General features: G+C 47.1%; 1 protein-coding gene across 1 annotated transcript in view; it reads right to left on the reverse strand.

The window, feature by feature from the left end:
• The window catches only part of RTN4R (reticulon 4 receptor), a 152,278-nt gene that overhangs the window by 134,602 nt on the left and 3,482 nt on the right, over positions 1-14,194 (reverse strand). The gene's annotated exons all lie outside the window — the stretch shown is intronic.

Here is a 14,194-nt window from a genome sequence, read left to right on the forward strand (position 1 = left end):
TAGGGAAAGTGTTCCAACCCTTTTCATCATTCTAGTTGCCCAGGTTGAAGTCAGCACTCTTGGAAAGCTCCAGGCAGTCTGGAATATTAGGCATCAGGAGAGGGGATTCGTGCGGTCTTCTGCCTTCCTGACAGCCTGAGCAGGGCGAGAAAAGAGGTGCTGAGGGCCCCCCTCCATTGAAACATCCCACCTCTACTAAAGGGGGCAGTCTCTTCTTGCTGGACTCCAGAACAGCTGTGCTGCTTCTGATCATTCCAGAGTCCAAGAGATTAAAAAAAAAAAATAGGCCAAGGCCGATGGTGCAAAATAAAGTAAACATATATTTGTACTACTCAGTTAAAATCCCCTAAATTCCCTCTGCATCTCACTAACAGGCTTCTTCAGGGGAATCTGTTAATCTTGCAATATTTCTTCAAAAAGACTACAAGATCAGTTATTATAGAGTCCAGGAAATTATGGGGGGAATCAGATGGGGAGGGGAGAGAGAAAGAGCAAAGTGAGTACTAGATTGGGTCTGGGAGGAAAAAGAAGTGCAGGTCCTTCAGAAGAGTGCAACACATGGAGGCTGTCAAATCCAAAGTCCTCCAAAAGCCCTTCCTGACAGCCTGCACAGCAATAGTGTTCCCAGCATCCAGACTCCTTCCTTGAGTGACCCAGGGATGCAGAAGCTGGCCGCCACAATTGTAGGCTGTGTCCCAGCCCAGTGAAAGGGAGCATTTCTCTTGTGTTATGTTTACATGGCTGCAGAAGCTGGACAGAGAATGTTGTGGGTCTTCTAAGGGACCTGTTCTAGGTGAGATGAGGCAAGGCAAGTCTGAAGAACCCCCACTCCACTCCCAAGTCTAACCATCCTAGACTGGCGCATTTTTAGCCACTCTAGGAATGTGTCTATGATGAAAAAGCCACACAACAAGGCAACATGCATGGATCCTTCCCATCATGCAACTATCACCTGGAGCTGGAGCAGTTCAGCTAAACAGGAAATGATCCATTTCAAGAGCAGACTGCTGCCCTTCCCACCGCATGGATCAGTTTATAAGACTGATGCATGAAAGGGGAGATTTATTCTTTGGCAGTCCTACTGCCAGAGAACCCTTCCCCAATGAGCCAGGAACCCCTGGGATTCTGCCCACCCACTCAGCTGCCTCTACTGCAAACTGGCTTGGCCCAGCCTTGCCCAGAGCTCCCACCATAAGCCACCCCCTCCTTACAATCCTTTCCCACATCATCCCTACTTCGCCCGCATCCCAGTGCCCAACTATTCCTTGCTGATTGACTCCCACCTGCCTTCCCCCGGCTGATTGGATTCAGACCCAGCCTGCTTGACACCATCTCCTGCCTGAGTACACCAAGACCTGACAGCGAAATGGCGGAATCAGGGCAAGAGGCACCTTCGTCTCCGTGCATCAGCTGGGCCCTGTCAGCAGTGATGGATGAAGCCAGCCTCTAATAGGCCCTCTCCATATTTGTTTCCTCATTTGCAAGCAGTTCCTCTCAGTGGTTTCCCACAATCCATCATTCTTTGTGTGGCCAGGCACTGTAATTACAATTATTTATTCTCCCACTGTTGTCAGAGAGATTAGTGGCAGATGGAGAGAGAGTGCAGGAGACGGGAAGGAGCTTGCTTCGGATCAGCCCCAATGACACCCAATCCCAAGGCACTGAGACGGCCCTCCGTCCGGTGTTCACCCCCAACATGGATCTGTCCATCACACAGAGGCAGCCCTCCAAGGAGGCAAGGTGAGGCGGGGGGTTGAGCAAATGAGCGGCTCAAAGAGATTAGACCCATCCTTCACAATCCGCTGGGAAGTTCTCTCACACAAGCCTTGCTGCAATGAGGTGGGAGCTGCACAAAAGCATGGAGGGGTTTGCATGGGAGCACTTCCCGGTGGATTAAAACAAGCAAGACTAAAAACGCTACGAGCTTTTTCTTGCCTTGAGCAGGATTCTGGAGAGGTGGCTTTAAAATGTCCTCAATCCAAAAAAAAAAAAGCTGCAGCAGATGGCTGCCCCTCTGGAATTCTTCCCAGTGGGTTGTAATCTAGAGGTCAGCTCTGTCTCTCTCCCGCCCCCCTGCTCCCTTGACTAGTGCACATGTCTACCTCTTGCAGCAATGGTGAAGATGACAGCAAGAAAAAAATGGAAAGCCCCAGGGTTCCAGGACTCTTGGGTATGAAACTGAAGAGCCAGGGCCTGCCCCAAGGGCTAGGGTTTTCCACAGGGAGCTGCCTAGAATTGTGCCTGCTCATCTCAGCAGCACACTTAAGCATCTGTTTGATCCTGGAGAAAGGTTTTAACCCCGCAGCTGAGGGAAGGGATTAAAAAACCCAGCAGAGTTTATTTTATATGATTGTGTATGTTATGTGTCATCAAGTTGCTTCTGACTTATGGTGACCCGATGAACTAATGTCCTCCAAAATGTCCTGTTGTTAACAGCCCTAAGGACTTGCAAACAGGTCTTGCAAACTGAAGGCCCTGGCTTCCTTTATTGAGTCAATCCATCTCATGTTGGGTCTTCCTCTTTTCCTGCTGCCTTCAAGTTTTCCTAGCCTTACTGACCCACCTGGAGGTTGGTAACCCTAGCATCAGCCCCTGTGATTGGCAGGCAGTATGGAGCCTGTGGATTGGCTGCCTATAATTATTGGAAGGCTGACCTTCTGCCCTGGACTGGTCAACAGAGCGAGATGTTTGACCTGCTGACCTTCTGGCTCCCGCAATTTGGGGTCTGGACTGCTCCAGAGAACACTTGCCAGGTCTACATTTAGGCCCAGTCACTCTTTTCTCCAGCCTGGCCTTGAAACTTGGCTATAGAATGTATAGATGCTAGTAAGAATGGAAGCTGCTCATCCTACTCATTTCTGGTTGGTTTGGTTGGTTTGGTTGGAGCCTGAAGGTGGAATAGGCAGAAGGTCCTGGTTTGTTGATTAGACAGTGCAGAGAAGGCCACGGGCTTAAGTGTTTAAACCTGGACTGCCCTGCCCCAAGGCCAATCCTTGGCAGTAGCTTATACTTCACACTGCACTTCTGTTCTCTGCCCTCTTCGGTCTGAGCACACACTGTTCTTTCTTCTTCCTTTGCTGTTATCTTTTATCATTATACAATATTTGAAAAAGTAGTTCAGATATGTATACAAGAAATAATACACACACATACACGAACACATACGCACGCACACAGATACAAGCCACAATTACGTCAATACACATTCCCCAAGGGGTCCATAATTGGTGCATCATTCCCCAACTTTTAAAACTCTGTACATTCTTTGACTGCACCAAATAAAGTAGCCTAATCATACCTGACAGGAAGAAAATTGATTCATTTGGAATGTGGTGTCGGAGGAGAGTTTTACGGATACCGTGGACCGCCAAAAAGACAAATAAGTGGGATCTAGATCAAATCAAGCCTGAACTCTTCCTAGAAGCTAAAATGACTAAACTGAGAATATCATCCTTTGGCCACTTCACGAGAAGACAAGAATCAATGGGGGGAAAACAGTAAAGCTATGAAAACACAGGGGCTGATGCTAGGGATACCAACCTACAGATGGGGCCTGGAAATCACCCAGAATTACAACTCTTCCATAGAACTGCTAACAAGAACAGTTCCTCTGGAGGGAATGGCTGCTTTGGAGGGCGGGTCCTCTGGCATCGTACCCTGCGAAGGTCCTTCCCTTCCCCAAACCATGCTCTCCCCAGGCTCCACCCCCAAATCTCCAGGAATTTCACAACCTGGAGTTGGCAAGCCTGGATGATGATGCACATCTCTCGTCTTTTCCGTGCCTGAGGCTGGAATGCATGTACAATTCCATAGTCCTTCAAAATGTTCACAGCTAAACATAATGCTGAACCCAATCCAAGTTCAACACAATGGCTATTGTACCCTTTTCTAATCATTTCTCCTCCTCCCCACCTCTGGCTGGAATGTTTCCAGGTTTGGGGCTTTCCTTGACTTGGAAGAATCAAGAGAGAATCGGGAGGGGGGTGTTCAATAAACACAAGCAAAGGGTCTCTGCAGCATTCAATACAAATGGCTTCAACCTGATAAACAGCACCAGAAAAAAAGCAGATGCTTGTATGCAGTGCAAATAGACTCGGCGAGAGCGGTAAATAAAAGCTTGCAAAGCGACTCCCACCTGACAAGAACAGGGGCCGCTGTTGAATAGTTTGCAGACTCTGAATGACAGGAATGCTCTGAACAGACGGACTAATGTGCTTCCTCCACAGGGAAAGGGACAGACAGCCCTCTAGTGTAAAGACGAAGGTAAGAGTGTTTTTGCCTTGGCACGGGAAACACCATCATTCAGGAGTGGCACTCTCCAGCCGTGCTTGCAGGAAAGCGAAGACGCATTGCTCTGAAACAAAGTGCTAGGATGCTGGAATTCAATAACCGATCAGTAGCCCTTGGTTTCCATACCAGTTCCTAATGAATGAGCTACAACTGAGTCATCCAAACAGAAACCTCCAAGTTACAAAAGGTAATGTGAATTGTTATGCCTAGACTTTGGAATTACAATAGGGCTACAATAGGGAGGCTACAATAGGGAGGGTGGTCAGAATGTACAGCCATCAAGGATGAATAACAGAAATAATTCTTCATACCGTACTTTATTATCCTTTGGAATTCACACCAACTGAAATGTCTTTCAGCAAGGATTAGAGAGATTCATAGGGGAGAATAAGAGGACTATCAAGAGCTAAATGGAACCTCCAGGTTCAGAGACAGTGACCTCTAACTGCCCCAGACTGGAGGCAAGGAACAGGGGAAGACTGCGGCCTTCATGCCCTTGTTGTGAGCATCTGAATCACAAGCATTGAAAGCAGGATGCTTGACTCATTCAGCAAGGCAAAGGTAATGTTCCAATAGATCAAAATAGAGAGGTTGCAGAGCAGGGCCAAGATCTAGAGTCCACTTGTGTTTGTTTGTTTGTTTTTTAATATGGCCCAAAGGTAAGGGAGTGTATCTGCATGGGACAAAGACCAAGGTCTAGACTCCATTATGACTTAGGGGTGTTCATGAGAAGGAATTGGCTGCCACTGCAGAGATGCATTTTTGGCCTAGCTAGAGAGTGGTTTGTTATCATTCCTACATTAACAACACCATGGGCCTGACCCTAATTAAGTGCTATGCAACCAGTGGCCCACAATAATGAGTGGTTCCCAACACAGATGCGCATCCCCGTTTGTGTCAACAGACATATCCAGCCACCTCACTGGGGCCCTTGTTGTAACAGAGCACATTTGCATCCAAATTGGCTGCACAAATCATAGAACCAAAAAGTTTGGAGGAGACATAGAGACCATCCAGTCCAGCCCTCTGCTCAATGCAAGATCAGCCAAAAGCATCCCTGACAAGTGTTCATCCGGCCACTGCCTGAAGACTGCCAGTGAAGGGGAGCTCACCACCTCCCTAGACAGCTGATTCCACTGCTGAACTACTTTTATTGTAAAGAAAGAAAATTCCCAATATCCAGCCAGTACCTTTTTACCCGTAATTTAAACCCATTATTGTGAGTCCTATCCTCTGCTGCAACAGGAACAGCTCCCTGCCCTCCTCTAAGTGGCAGCCTTTCAAATACTTAAAGAAAGCAATCATGTCCTCCCTCAACCTCCACTACTCCAGACTGAACATTTCCAAGTCCCTCAGCCTTTCCTCATTGGGCTCAGTCTCCAGACCCCGGTCATCCTCACTACTTTCTTCTGCCCTCATTCCATCCACATCCTTTTTGAAGTGAGGCTTCCAGAACTGCACACAGTGGATACGTATTTGCATGCATGCATTTCCCTTGCTGAATCAGGGAACATGTGCTTACACGACCACTCCATTATAACACCCTCCCCCCACTGCTTTAAGCATGCAGCATATTTTATGTGGTCCTCTGACACTTGCAACCCTAGCAAAAGCACACACATTAAGTCCAGTATGGAGTGTTGTCAAACAAGCGCACAAATTTTAACTGCCACAGAAATCTGCTGTGACATAAATGCTCAGGGCACTGTGTCAAGGGAAGCTCTGGGCTGCCAAGAACACCATCGCTGTGCCCACAAGCCTTCAAACTGTGATTGTAAACTCACCAATTAAAAATGTTTCCACCCCCCAAATCTGGCTCTCAGAAATCTGTCATTTTGATAGGGAAACACACCTCGCCTTAGACTCATTCATCACTTTTTACTTGCTTTTTAGTGGCTAAGTATGCAAATGAACTCCCAGCAAAAGTGAATAGCTCCAATAGAGAGTCTCAGCTGCCATATGGCTCTCTCAGGAAAAAGAAAACTTTGCTCTTCCTCTGAATGGCTTTGCAGAACAACAGGCAGGAGGGAAAACACTGTGCAGTGCAAACCAAGCCTCTGACCTTGCCGACAGTGATTGCTGTGATGCTCCAAGCTAGAACCGTCTTCCCATGGTCCCAAGGCTTTTGGGTGTCAAGCCTGAGAGGGAATTCCTCAAAGACCACTCTGAAGCAAACTTACACTCTCGGAATCTGGCAGGGGCTGTGCAGACCTTTTTGTCATGGAGATTGTATTGGTCCACCCACCATACAAGGACTCCCAAGGAGCTGGAGAAGACAAAGGAAACAATCCAAGGCCATTCAACAGAGAGCCACCTAGAATTCTGCCACTTTAATATCCCTGAATCTTCACTTGAGGCCAGGTGGGATTCTGGGAGTCATCGGAAGTTGTTTAAGCTGAGGAGGATTCACATGAGCTTTCCATGCAGGGACAGGAGTATTTTGTTCTGCTATTTATTCCTGGGCTTGTAGCCTACCACATATAAAATACCACCCTGAAATTAACAAAATCAGAACCCCCATCTTAAATCTTAAAACATAAATGTTGGCAGCGATTTACCCAATGGCACATTAACAGGCTGTCCACACAGCTATTTGATTAAATTGGTTGTCTGTATAAATAAATAAATAAATAAATAATATTGGAGTTGCGGTGGCTCAAGTGGTTAAGAGGCTGAACTGCAGGCTGTGGAAGGTCGGTAGATGAGCACCGCAACCCTAGAGTCAGATTCGACTGGCTTTCAAGCAAGGGAACCTTTTAAAAAAATCCCACCAGGTGGTGAAGAGAGTCGTTTCCATCCTTCTGTGCCTGATCAGAAGTCTAGGGAAGCAGCAGAAGAGCAGCAAGAGTCTCCTCGCCATTGGGAAGGAGACTGCAGATGATCCACTGGCCACGCAGTTGCAAGCATACTTGGCAAACTGCAAGTGGCCGGCTGTGCTGTGCTTGCCCCCTGTGAGGACACCACCTGCCTCCCACAGAAGCCCTTGTGGGAGCTCTCCAAGGTCCTGCAGAGCCAAAGCCAGTGCACACACCCTGCCCACACCTCCTGCTAATGTTTAGTCCCCCACATGCTCATATCTTCCTCTTGAAGAAGGGGGATGCAACTGACATACCAGGCACCAGGCATAATTTGCAGGTCACAAGTGTGTGTGTGTGTGTGGGGGGGGGGTTCCAGGCATAATTTGCGGGTCACTCAAGTGTGTGTGTGGGGTAGTGTTCCCAGAAAAAAAAGTGTGTCTGTTTGGAGACTTTCCCCCCTCTCTGCTCCTGCCTCAGAGCCATTTTCTTCTTCAGAGCCAGTTTGGTGTACTGGTTAAGAGCAGCGGACTCTAATCTGGAGAAACAGGTTTGATTCCCCACTCTGCCACATGCAGCCAGCTGGGTGACCTTGGGTCAGTCACAATTCTCTCATAGCTCTCTCAGCTTCAACCTACCTCATGGGGAAGGATTTCCCATTTCACAGCATAAAGATTGTCTTAGCAGCTCAGAACAAGGTCCAGTCTAGCCCAGCATTTTGTTTCCAACAGCAGCTGGTGAGGGGGCCCTTGGAGCCCACAACCATGGTATTTCTTTCATTTATACCCTGCTTTTTCTCCATGATGGGCACCCAAAGCAGCTTACACTGCTCCCTTCTCCTCCATTTCATCTTCACATCAATCCTGTGAGGTGGGTTGGGTGGAGAGCATGTGACTGGCCCACAGTCACCCAGTGAGCTTCCATGGCAGAGGGGGGATTTGAACCTGGTTCTTCCAGCTCCTGGTCTGACACTCAAATCACCACACCACTGTGGTGTCAAAGCGATGGCTTCCTTTGTTCTTCTCTCCAATCCACAGGCATAATGTGGCTGCTTATGGACGTTTAATCAGCTATCCATCACATGTTTATCTCACTGCTTTTCCAAGGAGAACCAATGTGGCATACACGGACCCTCCTCCATTTTATCCTCACACCAACCCTGTGAGGTAGTTTAGGCTGGGAGAAAGTCATTGCCCTTGCCTTGGGCCTCCCTGCCCCTAATTCAGCACTCTAACCACTACACAACACTGGCTGACACAGAACATGTTATTTAGCTGCCAGGGACAGACCTCCCCCCCTCTATGAATTTGTCCAATTCTTGTTTCAAATCCTTCTGAATTAGTGGCTGTCCCCTCAAATTCTGCCAATGATTTCCATTATGTTCAGGTTCCGGCAGCACTGCTCTTTTTCTGTCCAGAACATGTCCTGGAGAAGACTGTGGCTTCTACATGTTCAGCCCTCACAGAGCCAGAGCTGGCCTCTTGATGAGTCTCGAAGGAAGGATTTCTGTTCATCCTGACAAAAGTGACTTTTAATGTCTGCCTCCTTCTGCCCCACTGCCCAAAAGCCCGGGCTGTTAATGCTTCTGCCTGCCTCCTGGATAAACAATCCCCTTCCGAAGCATCAGAGGAGGAGTCTGGCTGTCAGAAATACCTCTTAATGAAGGTGACGGCAGCAGAAAACATTGCGGGTCCGGGGGGGGGGGAGGAAGAGAGTACATCTAATTAAGTCAGCTCCTCTCTTTGGCTGCTTCTGTGGTGCAACAGAACAATGTCCTTGCAGCCTCGTGCAATGGAGGTTTGCTAACGCTGCATCCTCATCTCTGAGCAGGGTCAAAGCTAAGTTCTCTCCTTCAGGTAGATACTCTGCTTTAATTGACTGCCCGTGAAGCTGGCTCAGAGGACTGTGGTCGCAGCAGGCAATACTCCCAAGCTTGGAGGTAAGTCAGGAATGGGCAACAGCCTTTACGTGCTGGGGGAAAGAAGAGCCATAAGGCCCAACTGTTTGCTTACTAGCAAAATGCATGCCCTTATGGTCATTGAGACGTACACAGCATGGATACTGCATGAACCCCAGAGTGATGCAGTGAGTCTCTATGGGCTCTTTGCACAGAGATACTTTGCATTTCTCCCCCTAAGAGGAGCCAACCAATCCAGCAGTTTGGGGTGCTGGGGCAGGTTTGATTTAAGGAAACTGTAAGTGCAGGATTTCATTTTTCTCCAAAGGCATTAAAGGCAGCCATCAGAGGTTGCAGATCTAGAGTTCACAGATTAGGAGCGCCCTCTGAACTAGCTAGTCCAGCCACTTTTGCTTCCATTCAGATCTCCGTCCAACAAAGATACCAGGACCATGAACAAATGCAGCTGGAATATGCAAGTTCTAACAAGCCTGAATAGTGTTCCCAAAATTATGACTCTTACCAAACTCTGAAATGTTTTCATTGAAACTACTGTGATGTTTATTCTATGGTGCCAGTGTGTTTTTCATGGTATAACATTTCCCCCCTTCAAAGAAATCAATTTCATTGAACCAGTTCAGTCTTATGACATCCATGCTAAGTATGCATGTGTGTGTGATAACAATGCCTGCAAACCTTTTGCTGCAGTGCAAATTCAGGACAAAGGTGCATAATGTATTTATGGGTGAAACAATGATCCAGTGGTTCTGCATCTGCAATACTACAAAGCACATGCTGAGGCATGAGCTTGAGCAAATCCACACATTCAGCAACTGGAAGTGAGTACTGTATCATGCATTACATAGCCTATATCTTGAGTCCTTGTCAAGCAGATTTCTCAAGAGAGTTTTAAATCTATACATTTGTGCCTATAATATTCTCCTGAATGGACTGCCACAAGAGGGGGGGATGCCAATAGAACCTAGAGTAATGGAAGGATGAGTGGTGTTAATTAGCAGAGGGCATGACAGAATATGGAAGGATGAGACGGATAACATCCATCAGTCAAACACATAAGGGCAGGGCATAAGAGGGCCAGAAAGAGCTTCATTGAAACCTATTTCCAGCTTTGATAAAGACTATAAGTAGCTGTTTGGGTTTCCATTAGAAGAAAATAAAACAAGCTCCAAATAAAGAATCCCCATGTAACACTCTCATATTAGGACCCTGCAGCATGACCTGTCCAGCTCTTCATTGGCAGCGGAGTCAGCAGAACAAAAAAACAAAGGGGCTCCTGTGTAGCTAAACCTCATCGAGGCTCAGAGCAGAACTGATGCCCCAGCACTTGTGGCAGCACAGAAGGAACCCTTTGAGAGTGTGCGCACGCATTCACATCACTGACAAGGTTTTTACAGCAACCTTTCTTTTGTCACAACTTGTAATTCTGTTATCATCTGATCTTCCAGCAAGAGTATTACATCCTGGTTCATCAGCACTTTGGACTAAGCCACAATGTCCTCCCAAGCAGACCTCCAAGCGCCTCCTGCCTTCCAGCTGCACAAACACACACACGCATTGACCTAGGCCCTGCAGCACCCTCCACAGGGATAACCTGGACATATACACAGTGTGTGTCCAAAGGCTGCACTGTGCCATCCATAGTGGCTGCAAAGGCCGCCATGACCAGCTCAGCATGCCCGCAAATGGCCTGGGGCTTGTGTTTCTTAAGAAGCAGTCCCTCCATATCATGTGGCTAACCACTTATCAGACTGGGCAGGCTTCCCAAAGCAGATTGGTGGTGGGAAGTGCTATCAAGTTGCAGCCAATTTATGGTGACCCTGTAGGGTTTTCAAGGCAAGAGATGGTTTGCCATTGTCTGCCTCTATGTAGTGACCCTGGACTCCTTAGTGGCCTCCCATCCAAGGGCTGAACCTGCTTAGCTTCTGAGATCTGAAAAGATTTGGGCTAGCCTGAACCATCCCGGCCACAAAACAGACTAGGGCCCCGTCACACGGGCCGGAAAATGGGGGGGGAGCGTGGCTGTTTGCCCCGGAGCAAACTAATGCGCGGCCGCCCGATCACACGTCCCGCTGACGTCCCGTGGTTTGGGGGGAGGTGCCAATCACACGACAATCCTGCAGCACGGCAAAGAAGCGGTGCGGCACGATCACAGCAGCAATGGCTAGGCGCCGCTGCCGTGGCAAACGGGGTTGTGGTGGGGTTTTCAACCGAAGTGTGCGCATGCACCATTGGGGAGACTTAGGGAAAAAAACCCTTTTTGTGACGGGACATGGACGGGTGCCAGATGCCACAAACTACCACCAGAAACACGATCAGATGCCCACCCTTGCCCGTGGTTTCCAGAAACTAGTACCTCAGAGGTACTAGTTTTTTATGCCGCATCTTCGGCAGGAAGCCTCAGATTAGCCACGGGAGCTCTACGCTTCCCAGATGTTGCGGTGTGATCGCGCCTGGAAAATCCGCCTATCTTCCGTCTCTGTAGCGTGGCTAATGCTCCGTGTGACCGCAGCCTAGGATGCCTAAAAGGCTACTGTTGTTTAAAGGGGCATTCCAACTGCCACACCCAAACCTCTGCATATGCCAAAACCAATTGTTTGGCAGTGAGGCAAAAAGGTGTTCACTTTAGCATATTTGGCATGGCATGTACAAGCTTACAGCATGTTACCTCTCTCTCATCTTTCTTTAGTTAGCCTGAGAAGCAACAGCACAGTGGCCTCTGTCATTCAAGTGGGAATGTGTCAGCATGCCAGAAAATGCAAGAAAGAAACCTGAAAGAGCCCCCTGGAAAAGCACGAAGGCTACAGAAGGATCTCTATGATGCAAAATGGAGCAGCCTGACCTCCAGAACGATGCCAACAAAGGCCACATTCTCAAATTCATCTGTCACATTTTAAACGTGGACCTTTAAAAATTCCAAATCTGAATTCAAGTTCTGATGTGAATTCACTTACAGCAACGGCTTGTGTTGCCTCCAGTTGCCAACTGCACCATCAGTGATGGATTGTAGAAGAGAGTTTGGACAACTGCATCAAAGACTACAGTAATCTATTACAGGAGGATGCAGGGAGGGAAACACACTGATATGTTCCCTGAAAGATGGATTTTATTTGTTCTGTAGTGTACTGGAATAACACAAATCAAGATAATGCACTCTTTTTTACAGCTAGGAAATGTGATACACCTCTTTCAAAACTATTGTTTTCTAATCCTTTTTGGTCAGGTTGAAACTTCTGGGATATTTGGGCAAGCCTCCAGTACGGAAAAAAATCTCACAAGCTGTTACCAGCCAAATCCCATTGCTTCATATTCTTTCCACGGCTAAATTCCATTGCATGTTATCCATCCAGAGCTGTCGAAATAGTAAACATCGGTGCATGTCAACTGCCTAATACTCTCAACATGCCAGCTATCAAATGCTGTGAAATATCAAAATATTGAAAATCATAGTATAAAATGTCAAACAGAGATATCAAATACTTGATGACTGTTCAGCAAACACATGAAAACCAATATCAAAGACATATGACATCAACATTCACAGGAAAGGATGTTCACAAGCATCTCTATTTCCAAGCTGAATTTCACTGTATATACATTTCCTCAGTAATCCACACCACGGGCCTAGAAGGTAGTCCAGCATTACAAGCTCCCCCTGTGATTTCATGATAAAGTTAATATGGGGGATATGCAAACCTCCCCACAGAAAAAAAAAGATTTTGAAAAGGTTATTTTAAAATGTAGTGTGATTAATGAAGTCTCTGTGGCAAATATCACTTGCAAATGACAACCAGAAGCCACAATGAAATTTAGAAAGGCTACAAAATGGACACAGGATCTGGGACACAGATTTCATTTCCCCAGGTATCAAACATGTTGCTTTGAATACTGAATAAGTACAATAACCCCTTAAAAGGGCTACCCAGGCAAATCATGTGCAGTTGATTTGTGAAGGGCATGTGGATCAGTGGTAGAGAATCTGCATGCAGATTGTCCCAAGCTTAATCATGGGTATCTCCAGCTAAAAGGAATGGGTAGTAAGTGATGTAGAAGACCTCTTTGTGGGTACCCAGAAAGCTGCTGCCGAGTAGACAGACTGACTCATACAAAGCAGCTTCATGTGTTTATATGAATCACACACATATCCCAAAAATGGCTAAGCAGTAAATGTAAACCACACTGCTACACAGGATATCTAGGGATATAATGTCTCCCTTTACTTCCATGGACTGCTATGAAGCTTTCCTAGAAATCCACTCTGATGAAGGAAAGCAGCACACTGAGCCAAGTCACCAGGCTTCACCCCTAATCCATCTTTGTGTGAAGTTCCTGTTGCCCTGGACCCATGACCCCCTTTTGCTTCTGGGGGGGTCAGTCTGTCAATTGGTAGGGGGACAGTAGGCTGGATGGTGCTAGGGACCACCAGTTGCCAATCTCCATTTCGCTCCAACAGTTTACAGGCATTCCACGATTCCAGTCCCACATGAAAAGAAATGCAGCTGAAGAATCAGATGCTCCAGCCAGTGGAAGTCCATCCCCAGGTTGTGAGCATCCATGGCTGCCTTAATGGATTCCCATTTAAAAAAACAACAACCCTGTCTCAGCAGACAGGTAGCAAAGCAGTTGTCATCACACATCTAAGACAGCCATTCAACGCCACAACATTGTTATCCTTCTTCCAAGGAGCTCAGGATGGCATGCATAGTTCTTGCTTCCATTTTACAGCAACCCTGTGAATTAGGCTAGGTTGAGAGAGAGTGACTGGCCCAAGGTCATCCAGTGTGCTTCAAGGCTATGTGGGGATTGGATCCTTGATCTTCCCAGTATGGCTTTCACTAGATCCATACTTTCCAAAGCAGCAGATTCTCCGTCCGTCCGTCCATCCATCTTCATGGTAAATAACAGAACAAAGTTTGAGTCCAGTGGCACCTTTAAGACCAAAGTGTCACTCAAGGTATAAGCTTTTGTGCACATGCACACTTCTTCAGATACAATGAAATGGAAATTACCAGTCCGTACATATAGGCAGAGGGTGAGCAGTAAATTAGCATACAGCATGATGAAGATGTTTAACAGATTCAAGGATCAGACAGGAATAACAAGCTTAGTTTATATGGTTTGTTTGTTATTCCTGTCTGGTCCTTGAATCTGTTAAACATCATTATGCTGTATGCTAATTTACTGCTCACCCTCT

This window comes from Gekko japonicus, unplaced genomic scaffold (assembly GCF_001447785.1).
Source record: "Gekko japonicus isolate JY-2015 unplaced genomic scaffold, Gekko_japonicus_V1.1 scaffold2007, whole genome shotgun sequence".
NCBI lineage: Eukaryota > Metazoa > Chordata > Lepidosauria > Squamata > Gekkonidae > Gekko > Gekko japonicus.